The sequence below is a fragment of the Pan troglodytes genome, chromosome 9, assembly GCF_028858775.2.
Source record: "Pan troglodytes isolate AG18354 chromosome 9, NHGRI_mPanTro3-v2.0_pri, whole genome shotgun sequence".
In the NCBI taxonomy this organism is placed as follows: Eukaryota; Metazoa; Chordata; class Mammalia; order Primates; family Hominidae; genus Pan; species Pan troglodytes.
The window spans coordinates 39,412,565-39,426,219 of NC_072407.2; the positions used below are offsets into that span (position 1 = coordinate 39,412,565).

At 41.8% G+C, this 13,655-nt stretch overlaps 1 protein-coding gene across 6 annotated transcripts in view; it reads right to left on the bottom strand.

Annotated features, from left to right (window-relative positions):
* SLC1A2 (solute carrier family 1 member 2) overlaps nt 1-13,655 on the bottom strand; it is a 168,788-nt gene that overhangs the window by 148,898 nt on the left and 6,235 nt on the right. The window contains exon 1 of one of the 6 annotated variants that reach the window (XM_054662203.2): nt 3,607-3,819. The exons of the other annotated variants lie outside the window; for them this stretch is intronic. The gene's annotated coding sequence lies outside the window, so the exon portion shown is untranslated. Of the gene's footprint in view, nt 1-3,606; nt 3,820-13,655 lie in introns of those variants that run through there. 6 annotated transcript variants of the gene reach the window in all.

Genomic DNA, 13,655 nt, shown 5'->3' on the forward strand with positions numbered 1-13,655 from the left:
CTTAAAAATGTGTCAGACTCTTAGTTCTCTCCTGGATCAGAAAAAAAGACCTGGAAAAGGAACAGGATTTTCTACAGAAGGTAGATTTTCCCCACAAGAGACAGCTTTTGCAGGGCATTTCAAAATATGTTGAAAATATATTTGAGGGTAAAACACTTTGATTTCTTTCAGGGCCTGTTATCCGTCATGTTGATATCTTATTGCTACAAAGAGTCTTTTTTGTCAGTCTTAAGGTCTCTTTTAATGTTAATGCTAGTCAGCTGTACCTGAATTCCAAAGGAAGGAGGGTATAACGAGGCATGTTCAACCACCCATCCTCATCATGGCCTAAACCAGTGTTTCAGGTTTGCTTTAGAATGTCCTTGGGTGAGAGGAGGGGTCCGCTCAGTTGCTTGGGGAGCTTAGAATTTTATTTTTGGTTTACACGTCCTAGCTGCATACTATTTTTTTAATGTTTTATTTCAGAGATGAGCATTTTTTTTCTACACCACATGGATTCCCTTTATCCACGTACCTACTCACCTGCTAATTGTAACATTCTGTCACATGTTTCTCAGTCAAACTCATCTTGGCCTTCGAGATGCTTTAAAGTGTTGGAAACCTTAAAGCACCATATTGGTGGGGGTAGACCCTCAGTGTTAAAGGAAACAACAGTCATCCAGTCCACCCCCTCCTTCCAAGGCTCGGGCCCTCTATGATGCTCCTGCCTAGTGGCTGCCTATCCTAGGCTTGAAATATCTTTTACTTCCTGTGCCCCCACCCAACATCACCTGAAACAATCAGTTATATTTTTAGAAAGTTTGTGAATGAATGAATGAGTGAATGAGTGGAAAGTCAGGCACTCGTTGCTTGGGGAGACTTTGATATTAGAGGGTTGTAATACAATAAAAAATAAATATTTGGTCTTTGTCCCAAGTTGCTGGCACATAGCTAAAACCTTTGGGTGACTTTGGTGTGCGAATGAGATGACCAGTGGCTGGGGGCCCCTAGATAGCTTCAGGATGGGGACTGCTCACCAGAAAGACTAAGGATTAGAACTTTCAGTGCCACCCACCAAATTCCAGGGAGGGGAGAGGGGCTGGAGATTGTGTTAATCACCAATGGTCAATGATTTAATCAATCATACCTAATAATGTACCCTCCATAAAAATCCCTGAACAATGGGGTCTGAAAAGCTTCAGGTTGGTGAACACATCCAGGTGCTGGGAGGGTGGCCCACCCAGAGAGGCATGAAAGCTCCGAGCCCTTCCCTGATACCTTGCCCTATGCATCTCTTTCACTTGGCTGTTTCTGAGTTGTATCCTTTATAATAAACTGGTAAATATCAGTAAAATGTTTCCTTGTGTTCTGTAAGCTGCTCTAGGGAATTATTGAACTTGAGGAGGGTGTTGTGGAAACCCCCTGAAATTACAGCCTGTCAGTCAGAAGTACCAGAGACAACCTGGAACTTGTGACTGACACCTGAAGTGAAGGCAACCTCATGGGACTAAGCCCTCAATCTATAGGATAGCCATAGCCCAGGTGGATAGCATCAGAACTGAACTGACTTGCAGGACACCTGCCTGGTGTCGGGAAAGACACCACGCATTTGGAGTTAGAAGCGTTGGGAGTAAAAACAGTTATGGATTAAAAGCACATAAGAGAAAAATCTTCAAACAACCCTTCGCTAGAGCAAATACAGCACTCAAATGATCAAAGAAGCCCAGGGCCTACTTTCTAATCTTATCACCTGTGGCTCTATGGAAAAGAATTAGCAAACATACCTTTGGGTATGCACCAAGTGTTAGCAGCCTAATTTGCAAAGTCAAGAGACTGATGGATAACCCCATCTAAGCTCAACAGACTAAAAGTAACACAGTACTGCTATTCCAAGAAGAACAATGACAATCAACATTATAGGTATCTTCCAGGTCCCAGGCACTATGCCGAACGCTTCACACACATCCTGCTTTCATCCATTCCAAAACCCTATCAGGTGGGTGATATTGTCCTTATTTAAAAGATAAAGAATCTGAGTCTCAGAGAGGCTAATTAACTTCCCCAAAGTCACACAGCTACTGAGTGGTGGAACAGGAATTTTTGCCTAGGTCTTTCTGAGTATAAAACACGTCTTCTTAACTGCTGTGCAACACTGGCTCAGAAGCTGTTTTATGAAAGTATCTCCTTATGAGAATATTCTAGTGCACTGCCAGAAGGCAGATTGTCTCAAGGTCATCTGTCATCTTTACCATGTTCACTGTCACTGGTAAGAGGATTTCATGCAAGCCTGCACATGTGTGGCTGCCCTGTAGGACTGGCTACATAATGTGTGGGTCTGCACGTAATTTGGGCAAAATGAAATCCTGAGACCCCTTGTTCAAATTAAACATTTCAAGATGATAAGAGCAGAGCATTAAACCGTGGACTGCCTAAGTCGCATATCCATAAAGCAGGTCCTGCTTCCCAGGGTTCCTATGTTTATGCCCAAATAATCTAAGATTGTCTTGAAGGAGAAACCAGAAATTCTTAAGGTAAAGAACTCATCCAGTGAGCTCTTCGGCTGCATGCATTTATTTATTCAACAAATATCCTGTGATCTTATGACATGAGAAACTCAAGGATTAATTTAATGCCCCCTAACCAGAAACTAGAGCCACAGCTGGACAGAATCCTGATTTTCCTGTTCCCTAAAAGCAAGGGAACATCTTCATCGTGCTGGCTTGGCTCAGCAGCTTAGCTCAAAAGCAAAGGGGGAAACAGCTCAAAGGCAAAGGGGGAAAGTCTTTTTTTTTTTTTTTTTTTTTTTTTTTGAGACAGAGTCTCACTCTGTGGCCCAGGCTGGAGTGCAGTGGTGCAATTTCAGCTCACTGCAACCTCCGCCTCCCGGGTTCAAGCGATTCTCTTGCCTCAGCCTCCCAAGTAGCCAGGACTACAGGTGCTCGCCACCATGCCTGGCTAATTTTTGTATTTTTAGTAGAGACGGGTTTCACTGTTGGCCAGGCTGGCCTGGAACTCCTGACCTCATGATCCGCCCACCTTGGCCTCCCAAAGTGCTGGGCTTACAGGAGTGAGCCATCGCGCCCGGCCGGGAAAGTTCCCTTTAAGCAAACATATGGACGCATGGATCAGTCCCTGCTCCGTGATCACGGCCGCCTCAGCTGCACAGAATCCTGATATTCCTGCTCCCGGCAAACAAGGGAACATCTTCCTCTTGCTGGCTTGCCTCAGCAGCTTAGCTCAAAGGCAAAGAGGGAAAGTCCTCTCTAAGCAAACATATGGACACGTGGATCAGTCTCTGCTCCTCCACGGGCGCCTCCTAAGGCTGTGTGCCCTTTACCAAAAACACAACGTTTTCACGCCTATTTTAATTTTGTTGCTTGCTTCCCATTGGGTTAAAAGCTAGACTTTGGGGGTGGCTGGTAAGTCATTTTGAAAAGACAAATACCTGTTTTCATGCCTCCATTCTTGTGTTGTTGATTTTGGGGCCTTTCCAACCCTTTCCAAATGTTTTTTCAATCCCTTGAGTGTCTAGGCTTCCTGCTTTTAAGGCCTCCCTTCTAACCCAGGGTTGCCCCATTCACCTTAAAACATTTTTCAATAACCCAGAAAAAACCAGGCTGAACATACCCAAGCTCCGGAACCAGCAAATCTTGTTCGAACCCCGCTGATGACTCCCAGGGAAGCCAAGAGGACAAAGACAAGGATGAGGACGAGGACCCAGGACCCGCTGGTGAATGGCAACTGCTGTCAACTCACTTTCAACCTCAGCCAGTTGTCCCAGGTGTAGCCTTGGCCTCCAGAGAGCTGGTCCCCGGTTGTTACTCCAGGTCACTTGGAATGTAAACAAAGTGGTTGGGCTTCCCTTCTTGGAAACCAAGACAACAGCTGGTGCGGGGCCTGGGAAAGAGGTAATTTGCCCTCTCGCTCTTCCTTCAAAGCAGCAGGAAAATCACCATGGCTCAGAGGTGTGGCTCCACAGTGCTCCCTGCTGGGCAAATTGTTCCCGGTCTGTCTGACCACTGGACAATCACGTGTGAATTTTGTGTTGAGATCTAGAGTTTACTTGCCTTGAACCCCATTGACAGTCTTCAGAGGGAGAGAGAAAGCAAATAAAGTAAAAATGAAATCTGTATATGCTTGGTTCTCGCAACTAACAATGGCTTCCCTGTCAGAGCAGACGAGAAAACCCAGCATCTCGGCTTTGACTCTACTTTCACTTCAAAAACAGCAGTTCGAGTGCCCTGGCTCTGAATCTAGGAGGATTCTAGCATTTTCCATAAGGATGATGAGGATAGCTTCAGCTGAAGACTTTCCCATAAGGCTCAGGAAGGGGATTTTATAAACTGATCTTTCATCCAATCACAGGACTCGCACTGTGAGGACTCACAGAGTCAAGAAAGAAGATGCCAGCCATGGTTTTTCTTCTCTTATCCCACCAGGATGCAATAACTATCTCCCAACATGTCCAGTCACCAGAAAACTCCAGAAAAGAACTCCATTTCAGGAAATATAAGAATAGCTAACATTTTTATTTAGGTTACTGGAAAACACACATACCAACTACAAGGTATTATTTCTAGACCCATACAAAACCAGAGTAAGGGAACTCTATTGAGACTGATTAAACATACTAAGTGTCTCTTTAATAGTTAAAAGATCAATTTAACAACAACGTTGTCTGCTTCTGGTAACTTTTCTTTTTCTAAATCAGTTTTCAAGCCCTGGAATTTTTTTTTTTTTTTTAACTAATGCAATTGAAAGATCTGCTTTGACTTAAGAAATTCCTTCTTTGTATCTGAATATCAAATTCATTCTAGCTTCTCCTTGTTTTCCTTTACAAAGAACAATGGAAAGGAATAGACAGACATGATTCTGAGAGGAGGCAGGCATCCTGGGAAAGATAGAGGATGGGCTCAAAGATTCTTTTCTGATGAAATTTCATTGCATTTTAAAAGAACTGCAGATACAGGAGTTTGTAATTTTCCCAGACAGCAGCATGGGGACATGAATGACTGTGACAAATACATTTTTGGCTTCACAAGATGAGCTGCTTCCCAACTGATTATTCTTGTAACCTCCTTGAACCCTGTTAGCCCCTAGCAAAGGGTAATCATTGACTGGTAGGCAGGAATGGGGATGTTCAATTGACCACAAGAACCTTACCAAGATGACCATGACCCAACAAGCAAAAGGAAATGTTTTCTCAACCTTGGATCTGTTGCCTCCCACACCTGTTCCCTTCTGTCATCTCTATGCCCTTGCATATCTCTTTTGCGAGGTAGACAATTCAATTATACTAACATTCATCGTGATAATGATAATAAGATGAGGCACAAAGAAATTAATGTAACCCTGATCCTCAGAGAGATACCAGGATAGTGAACAGACAGACAAGAAAACACTTAGCACACTCTGTTATGATGAGTTGCTATGAGAGAGGTCTGAACAAAGTGTAATAAGGACAGACTCCCTGGGAGAGGCACAACTCAAACATCACCTCTTCTGAGAAGCCTTCCCTCCTTCTCCAGGCTGACAAGGATGAGAATTCAGCCAACAAATGCTTACTGAGTGCACTGCATTAGGATCTAGGAGGACATGATGATGAACTAGTCTTCGAAGTGCTTACTTTGTAGATACAAACAGACAGATAAATAAAATATGTAAAAGTTGTCATTGATGCAGTGAAGGAAGCAAACAAGGGGAATGAGGTAGGACTAGGAAAGAGAGACCTATTTTAGGTGGAATGGGAAGAGAAGGTCTCTCTGGGAAATATTATTCAAGCTGAGGACCAAAGCATGCTCCAGGATCAGAGGGTGCCAGTCATCTGTGGAATGGTGGTAGGGTAGAAAGTGGTTCTGGAAAAGAGAATGCAAATGTGGGCAAGACCGTGGGATATCTGAGGAACTGAGGTAGAAATTAGTAAGCTTGTAGGTTGAGGCTGAAGGAATTTAAAAAAGGCAGGGTTAATACCAACATTTCTGGCTTTGAATCTCTAAACAGATAGAATTTACTGAGATGGGGAAACTTGGGAGTGGGTACAGATGAGTTTGTAGGGAAAAAAAAAATCAAGAGTTCCATTGTACTATGATAATTTCCAGACATCTATGCATTGCACAAATGGAGACTCAGTTAGGTTGTAGGATATATGAATCTAGAACCTACAAAAAAGGCCTGAAATAGAAACATACATTTGGGAGTTATCAGGATACATGTGCTATGCAAATATCCAGGAAGTGATTTAAAGGGAATGCAGAGCCCAAGAGGAGATTGGGATTAAAACTGGGTCCAATAAAATTTTCACAAACTATGCAAGAGCATAAATGATGAAGGGTTAAGGGAAGAAAGAGAAGAATTCTAACTAGGGAGACTTAGAAAGGATTTAAAAGGTAAATCTTAAAAAAAAAAAAAAAACAGCAAGCACTACTAAAATACATCCAACTCTAGCTTGCTGACTAATGAGGCTATAGAAGTAAGGACAAGCTGGCTGCCCCATCTGTCACTCTACAGATGACCAGGGTTGATTATGTGGACTTGACCATCTAGGCAGGCAGCCATTTCCTCCCTGTCCCTTCTGAGTAGTGCTCCCCTATACTGTGGGATCAGTCTCACAGAGGCACCCTGCTCTTCCTGCAGGAACCCCCAAAGTGAGCAATGAATTAGCCTCAGGTTCTAACTCTTTCCTTCATCAGTATCTTCCACGGATAATTCAAGACCTCCTCTTCATTAATCAAGCCCTTCCCTTAGCAGATGAACAGGCTTATAGCACACCTGGCCTAAAACTAAAACAACCCAACATATAATCCTGCTCTTGCCTTATCTGCTTTCCTAGTACCATCTACCTCTTGACTACCATTTATGGAAAAAAATAATTTGCATTCATTTTCTCTCCACCCATTCTCAACCCACACCAACACGGCAGCAGCTGCCATCACTTTGCTGACCCAGCTCTGGCAAAGGCCAATGATGGCCTTGAAATTGACTAATCCAATGAGTACTTTTCAGTCCTTCCACGATTTGACCTCTCCATAGCATGCAGCACTGTCGGCCACTTCAAGTCACCTGCTCACTCTTGACTCCCCTCCTTACTTCTCAGCACCCTGCACCCCGCACCCCGTGAATCACCTCCCTCTGCCCATCTTCAGATACTAGAGCTTCCCAGGATGCTTCTCTTAGCCCAGTTCTTTTCTCTAGCTTCATGCTCTGTGCGGGTGAGCTCCCTTACATCTGTAATACAAATAGCACTCCATAAAGGCCCCGGCCTGTCATGACTCTAACTGCCCAGTGAACATCTCTACTGATATCCCACTCGCCACAAATGCTAAGCCAGTATGCTGAACCAAATTCACTGTCTTCTTCAAATTTAATTTCTCTCCTGAATTCCTTTTTCTGCACTTAACTTGCCCCCATTTGCTTAATCTAGAAGGTTGAGAGATGGCTTTAAGCCCTTCCACCTGTTCACACCTACTTGCACTTGGTCACCAAGTCCTTCTAAATATCCTTGGAATCGGGTAACCTATGCTCATTTCTATACCTTAATTCAGGTCATAATCTCCCACCTAAATTATTGCTGCCATCTTCTAACTAGTCTCAGTGCCTCATCCCCCTTGATATGGTTTGGCTGTGTCCCCACCCAAATCTCAACTTGAATTGTATCTCCCAGAATTCCCATGTGCTGTGGGAGGGACCCAGAGGGAGGTAATTGAATCGTGGGGCCAGTCTTTCCCATGGTATTCTCGTGGTAGTGAATAAGTCTCACAAGATCTGATGGGTTTATCAGGGGTTTCCACTTTTGCTTCTTCATCATTTTTCTCTTGCTGCCGCCATGTAAGAAATGCCTTTCACCTCTCGCCATGAATCGGAGGCCTCCTCAGCCATGTGGAACTGTAAGTCCAATTAAACCTCTTTTTATTCCCAGTTTCAGGTATGCCGGGTATATTTAAGGGTTTTGCTTTTATTGTTAATAAAGCCATGTTTTTGTGTTATGGGGAAGGAGCCACTGATCCAGAGGACAAAAGGGTAAAAGTTTTTGTTAAAAATAATTTATCTGACAGCGAATAGTGAATCATTCACACTCTTTTATTTGGCTGTTACATTCTATGTGCAAAAATGTATTTCCTAAATGTAGATTGAATGTAATCAGTGACATCTTTACCCATAAACTGGAAATATGCATAATATCGATCTGCCATGGTAAATAACAGACTTGTAACTATTAAAAACAGGTAAGGAAAGAAAAGAAAGGCAATTTCCAATGAGATTTGGTTGGCTTGCTCTACCTTCTGTTGCTCTACAATTGAGTCACTGGAATTAATTTGTTGTGCTGATAAAAACACAAACACAATGATAATCAATGTCTTGGTCTCAGAAAGCAGAGTCAACTGATGCAAGAAAATAAGGGAAAACACTCACGAAGATATAATTTGCAAGACCTTGGGTTGTGTGTACAAAAGTGTTCTTTCACCTCTGAACATATCTTAATATTTGCCAGTGGAATAGAACAGAGAAATGTCAACATATATGTACCTTTGGCTTGAAGTTGACAGACTACCTGACTTCTTGAATCAACAGAATAATGCAGTGGATATTCCAGAAAGGATTTACCTAATTCATTGTTCACTTTTCTCCAGGTAAGGACTCCATGGGAAATAACACTTGCAGGAGTGTGAAAATGGCTGCTGTCAACACTGAAAATGTCAATAATAGCTACACTCTTGTTCCCAATATATTTATTTATTATTCCTTCTGACCCCTCCCATTATACTCACCACTCTAGATAGAAATTAGATTAATGTAACTAATTTCTCTCTCTATAGCAGGACTTTCAGATAACCATCTTTCCATTGGACATGGCACCCTTGGAAGGACTGGAATGAAGAGAAGGGCTTCTCTCTTATGTACTTGGTGACTATGTGAGACACAGCTAAAGCTGAGGAAGATGGCTAGGCACGGTGGTTCACGCCTATAATCTCAGCACTTTGGGGGGCCTAGGCGGATGGATTACCTGAGGTCAGGAGTTCAAGACCAGCCTGGCCAACATGGTGAAATCCTATCTCTACTAAAAATACAAAAATTAGCCAGGCATCGTGGTGCATACCTGTAAACCCAGCTACTCAAGAGGCTGAGGCAGGAGAATCACTGGAACCCAGGAGGTGGAAGCTGCAGTGAGCCGAGATCATGCCACTGCACTCCAGCCTAAGTGACAGAGCAAGGCTCTGTCTCAAAAATAAATAAATAAATAAACCTAAGGAAGATGATGACCTTGAATTCTCCCCAGCCTGCCCATCAGAATCCACTTTCCCTGTCTTAAAGGGCAGACAAAAAAAATGACTATCTCTGGAGAACAGGATTGGGGCCGGAGATAGTCTTTTACTTTTTTACTGTATGCCATTTTGTAATATTTGAGGTTTTTATTTTTTAAGATAGAGCTTTATTTAGTTCCTTATTTATTTCTAACAAATAAAAATAGTACGTATTTGTGGTATACAACATGATGCTTTGATATACACATACACTGTGGAATAAAATAAATCAAGCTAATTAATGTATCCATTATTTTACATACTTATCATTTTTTGGTGGTGAGAATACTTAAAATCTACTGTTCTCCCAATTCTCAAGTACACAGTCAATTGCTGTCAACTATAGTCACCATGCTGAACAATAGATCACTTAATGTTATTCCTCCTGACTACCTGAAATTTTGTATCACTTGACCAGCAAGATATAGCATTTTATTACAGATGATAGCTTTGTGGACGCCTGGATATTCTGATCACAAGCAACCAGACTCTTTATTTTATTATCTTTCTAACATTTGAATTTGGAAACAGTGGTGGATGCTGTGACATGCTACCCAGATCCCTTTCCCCCCACATTCAGGACTGAATGATTCATTTGCCCAGCTGCTGGGCACGTTGATAAGTGACAGCTCTTAACTATATTCCCCCCAACCCCAAGCCTTGCCCTGTACCGAGGGCCATGTCCCGTTCCAGCACAGCCCCATTCAATGGCTGGTTAATGCAGGGGTAGAAAGGCCAAATCTCTTTCCTCAATTCAGGATCATTCTGAAGGGCCATCCCTGTTCCAGAGCTCCTTGTGGGTGGGCAGGCTTTGGTGCGACTGTTTCAACCTCTCCCTCTGCCTACCCTGGCTTCCCTCATTCCTTCAAGAGGATTTATGCTGAAAGCTCCTCCCAATAAATTCCATGCACACAAGTCTCCATCTCAGAATCTGCTTCCTGGGACCAACCAATGACACCTCAACCCCAGTGTATCAATACCTGTGAAAAGAATCTAAAGTTCAATGCTCTCAGACTAATAGATAATGAGTTCTACATTTGAAATGTTAGCAATTAATTATGACCTAAAAATCAATAATCCTTCAAATGCTAAGATTCTATGATGATTTTATAAATATCTGCTGATTGATGGGATTGAGTTCCAGAAAAATCCTGGGAAAATAGATTCAGTCTATAATTCCATTACTCTCTAATCTATTCTTAGAAATTAGCCCAATATTTATTCTTCACACCTTTTCTAGACCATATGTTGCATATAAATAGAAAAAATGATAGCTGAACCAATTCCCCAGGTACCATCAGCCACTTTAGAATGCCTGAGATGTGTGTTGTTGGTTGATAACCATCCATTTCACTCTTGAACAAGTTTGTTTAATTGGGTTTTGTTCATGTTGATGTCCATCCACTTTCCTAAGAAATCTATCAGATTCCAACTGTTCTTTCTTAATTAATTTTTTTAGAGACAGGATCTTGCTATGTTGCCCAGGTTGGAGTGCAGTGGTTATTCACAGGCATTGTTATAGCTAGCTCACTGCAGCCCCCAACTCCCACGCTCAAGAGATCCTCTCACCTCAGCCTCCTGAATAGCTAGGACTACAGGTGCACACCACTATGCCCAGCCCAACTGTCCTTTTAAGTAAAGATTTAGATTAAACACAATCTGCAGCAGTTAGCTTTCCATGATATCTAAGAGAGAAGAGTGATTTTCTTCTTTTCTCTGTTTTCTTTTACCTATCTCCCTTCATGTACTACTACTTCTTCCATTTGAAATTATCTTGTTTGACATCTACAAATAGGTCTGACAATCATTTTCAATTAACTAAACTTATTCTTACTTTTTTATGGTGACATTTTCTTTTGAATGTCACAACTCCACTCAAAGAATAACTTCTTTCTGTAATAGTTGCTGTCCTTCTTAAGGCATTGCCTCTTAAATTCTTTAAGATTCTTTAAGAATTTAAGATTCTTACATTATTTTTTCTTCAGAGACACTAGGTTATCTTGCTTTCTTTGAATGAAATTATTGAAGACACTTACTGGAGCAAAAAAGAAAAACAAAACAAAAATAAAAAGCAAAGGAAGGATCCATGAAATTTTAAGGAAATGTGGATTAATTGCAAAATATGGATAATACAAAACACAGTACAATTAGATGACAAAAAAAAAAAACTAAAAACTCAGTAACAGCATAAAATCAAAACTTCTCTAAGTTCCAGTTTTTTCATCTCTAAAATGAGATAATATTCCCTAGGGGATTTTCAAGGATGAAATGAAGTCATACATATATAGCCACATAAGCTTGGCTGATCCTATTAATATTTGTTTATGGTGATATGGAACACTGTAGATATATGTCAATTGCCTCACTCTTACCAAATTCTATACTTGGTGGAGAAAGCTTTTATAATCAAAAGAGAATGAAATGCCATGGGAATTGGGATTCCCTAAGGATTGAAGGGCTTCCAAAGGGAGTCAGACCACCAGTGTGGACAAAGTGCTGACATTTACTGCCATCTGTTGGGTGATGAGCAAACTGTCCCACTCTTTAAAACACACAGAAATACGCCTCTGAAAGATTTCTTCCTCAATTCAAAAGGCATCCTTAGCTCATCACTGTTTGCATCTGCTATGAAATAAATATCAGCCCCACTCCTAGAGGGACAAGACCAGTCGCTGTTTCAGTAAAGAGCGTAAGTTAAGTCGCAACCCTAAACAGCCACACCTGAAGGCTGCAAAAGAAAAAATAAATTCCAGGGGCTGCTATAAGCTCAGCTACATTTGCCACTACAAAGCACATACCCAAGGCTCAATTCAATATCCCAAAGGTTGGGACCCATGTGGTCATGCCCTGGGCTCTTTCAAGGCACTGCCTCTAGACCAGACAATGCTATTGGCTTCCTGACTACCAAACCAATAATTACAAAAGACCTCTCCATTATGTACAACCCAGACCAAAGTTAAAGAAAATAACAAGAAGTGCTTTGGGGGGTGGGGGGAAAGGTAGCTTGAATGATCTTTTTTTTTACATAGAAATGAGATTTTGAATAATTCTTCAAATCCAAAACCACTAGGCGATGGTATATACCAAGAGAATGGTACGCATGCTTTCAATCTCTCAATAACTTCCATGGAGAGGTAAGGGGTCAGGCAGGTAACATGAGAAAAGTAGTCTCAGAACAGACTGTGCCCAACCTGAAAGGCATATGCCCTATCTCAAGAGATGGGCCATTCCTCAGCCCCAGTTAACCCCTGCCCTGCTGGACTAAGAGGTATGGCCTAGTAACTACAGGCATGGATCCCAGAGCCAGGATGCTTGGTTTGAAGGCCTAGCTTTGCCACTCACTGGCTGTAAAATCTTGGGCAATTCACCTACTCTTTCTGTGCCTCAGTTTCTATACCTGTAAAATGAGGCTAAGAGTCACTCCTGCTGCATCATATTGTTGTGGGGATTAAATAAATTGATACACATTAAACTGTTTAAAGCCAACTGGGATATAATCACTCAATAAATGGTACCAAGATAAAAGGGAAGGTTCTTTGTCATCAGATCTCCCAATTTTTAAGAGAAGCCAGAATCAGGATTTTTTTTAAGGTAAAAGTAAGTATAGGTGAACAATTAAAACATGTTCAAAATCCTCTGTGAGCCTATAAGAATATACCCATGGGCCACATACAGTCCACAGGCACCCAGTACCTCATGTCCAGTGCTGGGAAAAAGGCAAAGCGGGAGGCAGACAGGTCTCAGATTCACTTCCAACTTCGTCACCAGCTCTGTGATCCTGACAGCACAGTGGCTGGGAACTTGGGATGGCAGAACCACATGACAGAAAGTCCTGTGCCAGATTACAAGCAGCAAGTGACAGATGGCCCTCCTGACCAAACGTAAGAGAAGAAAGTACTCTCAGTGATTTAAGTGAAGCCTCTAATATAGAGGGGGGCATGGGGACAGCATCTCCCTCCTTGACCCCAAACATCATTCAAGGTCTTTAACATTGCCATCATCTATCCTAGAGACCAGGATTGACACAGATCAAGTCTAGCCATCAAATCGAGTTCATTCCCTTCATTCCATTTTCAAAGGACAATTCTTGCTCAGTGAGTCCATACTCTAAAGCAACTGTCGAGATTGCCAAAAACACCAAACAGCAGTTCAGCCAACAGTGGTCATATCTGTTTATCTAAGTGAGACATTAAATACATGAATGAAAAATAAATAAATATCAACATCATTGAGAAACAATACTTTTTAAAAGCAAAACCAAAGCACTAAGAAAATGGGTCTTCTTTTTAAAATTTTAAAGATCTTCCTTTCATTCTCCTTTAATACTGCGGGCCCATTGTCTTTTCTGACATCATTTAAAGCCAACCAGACAGATTT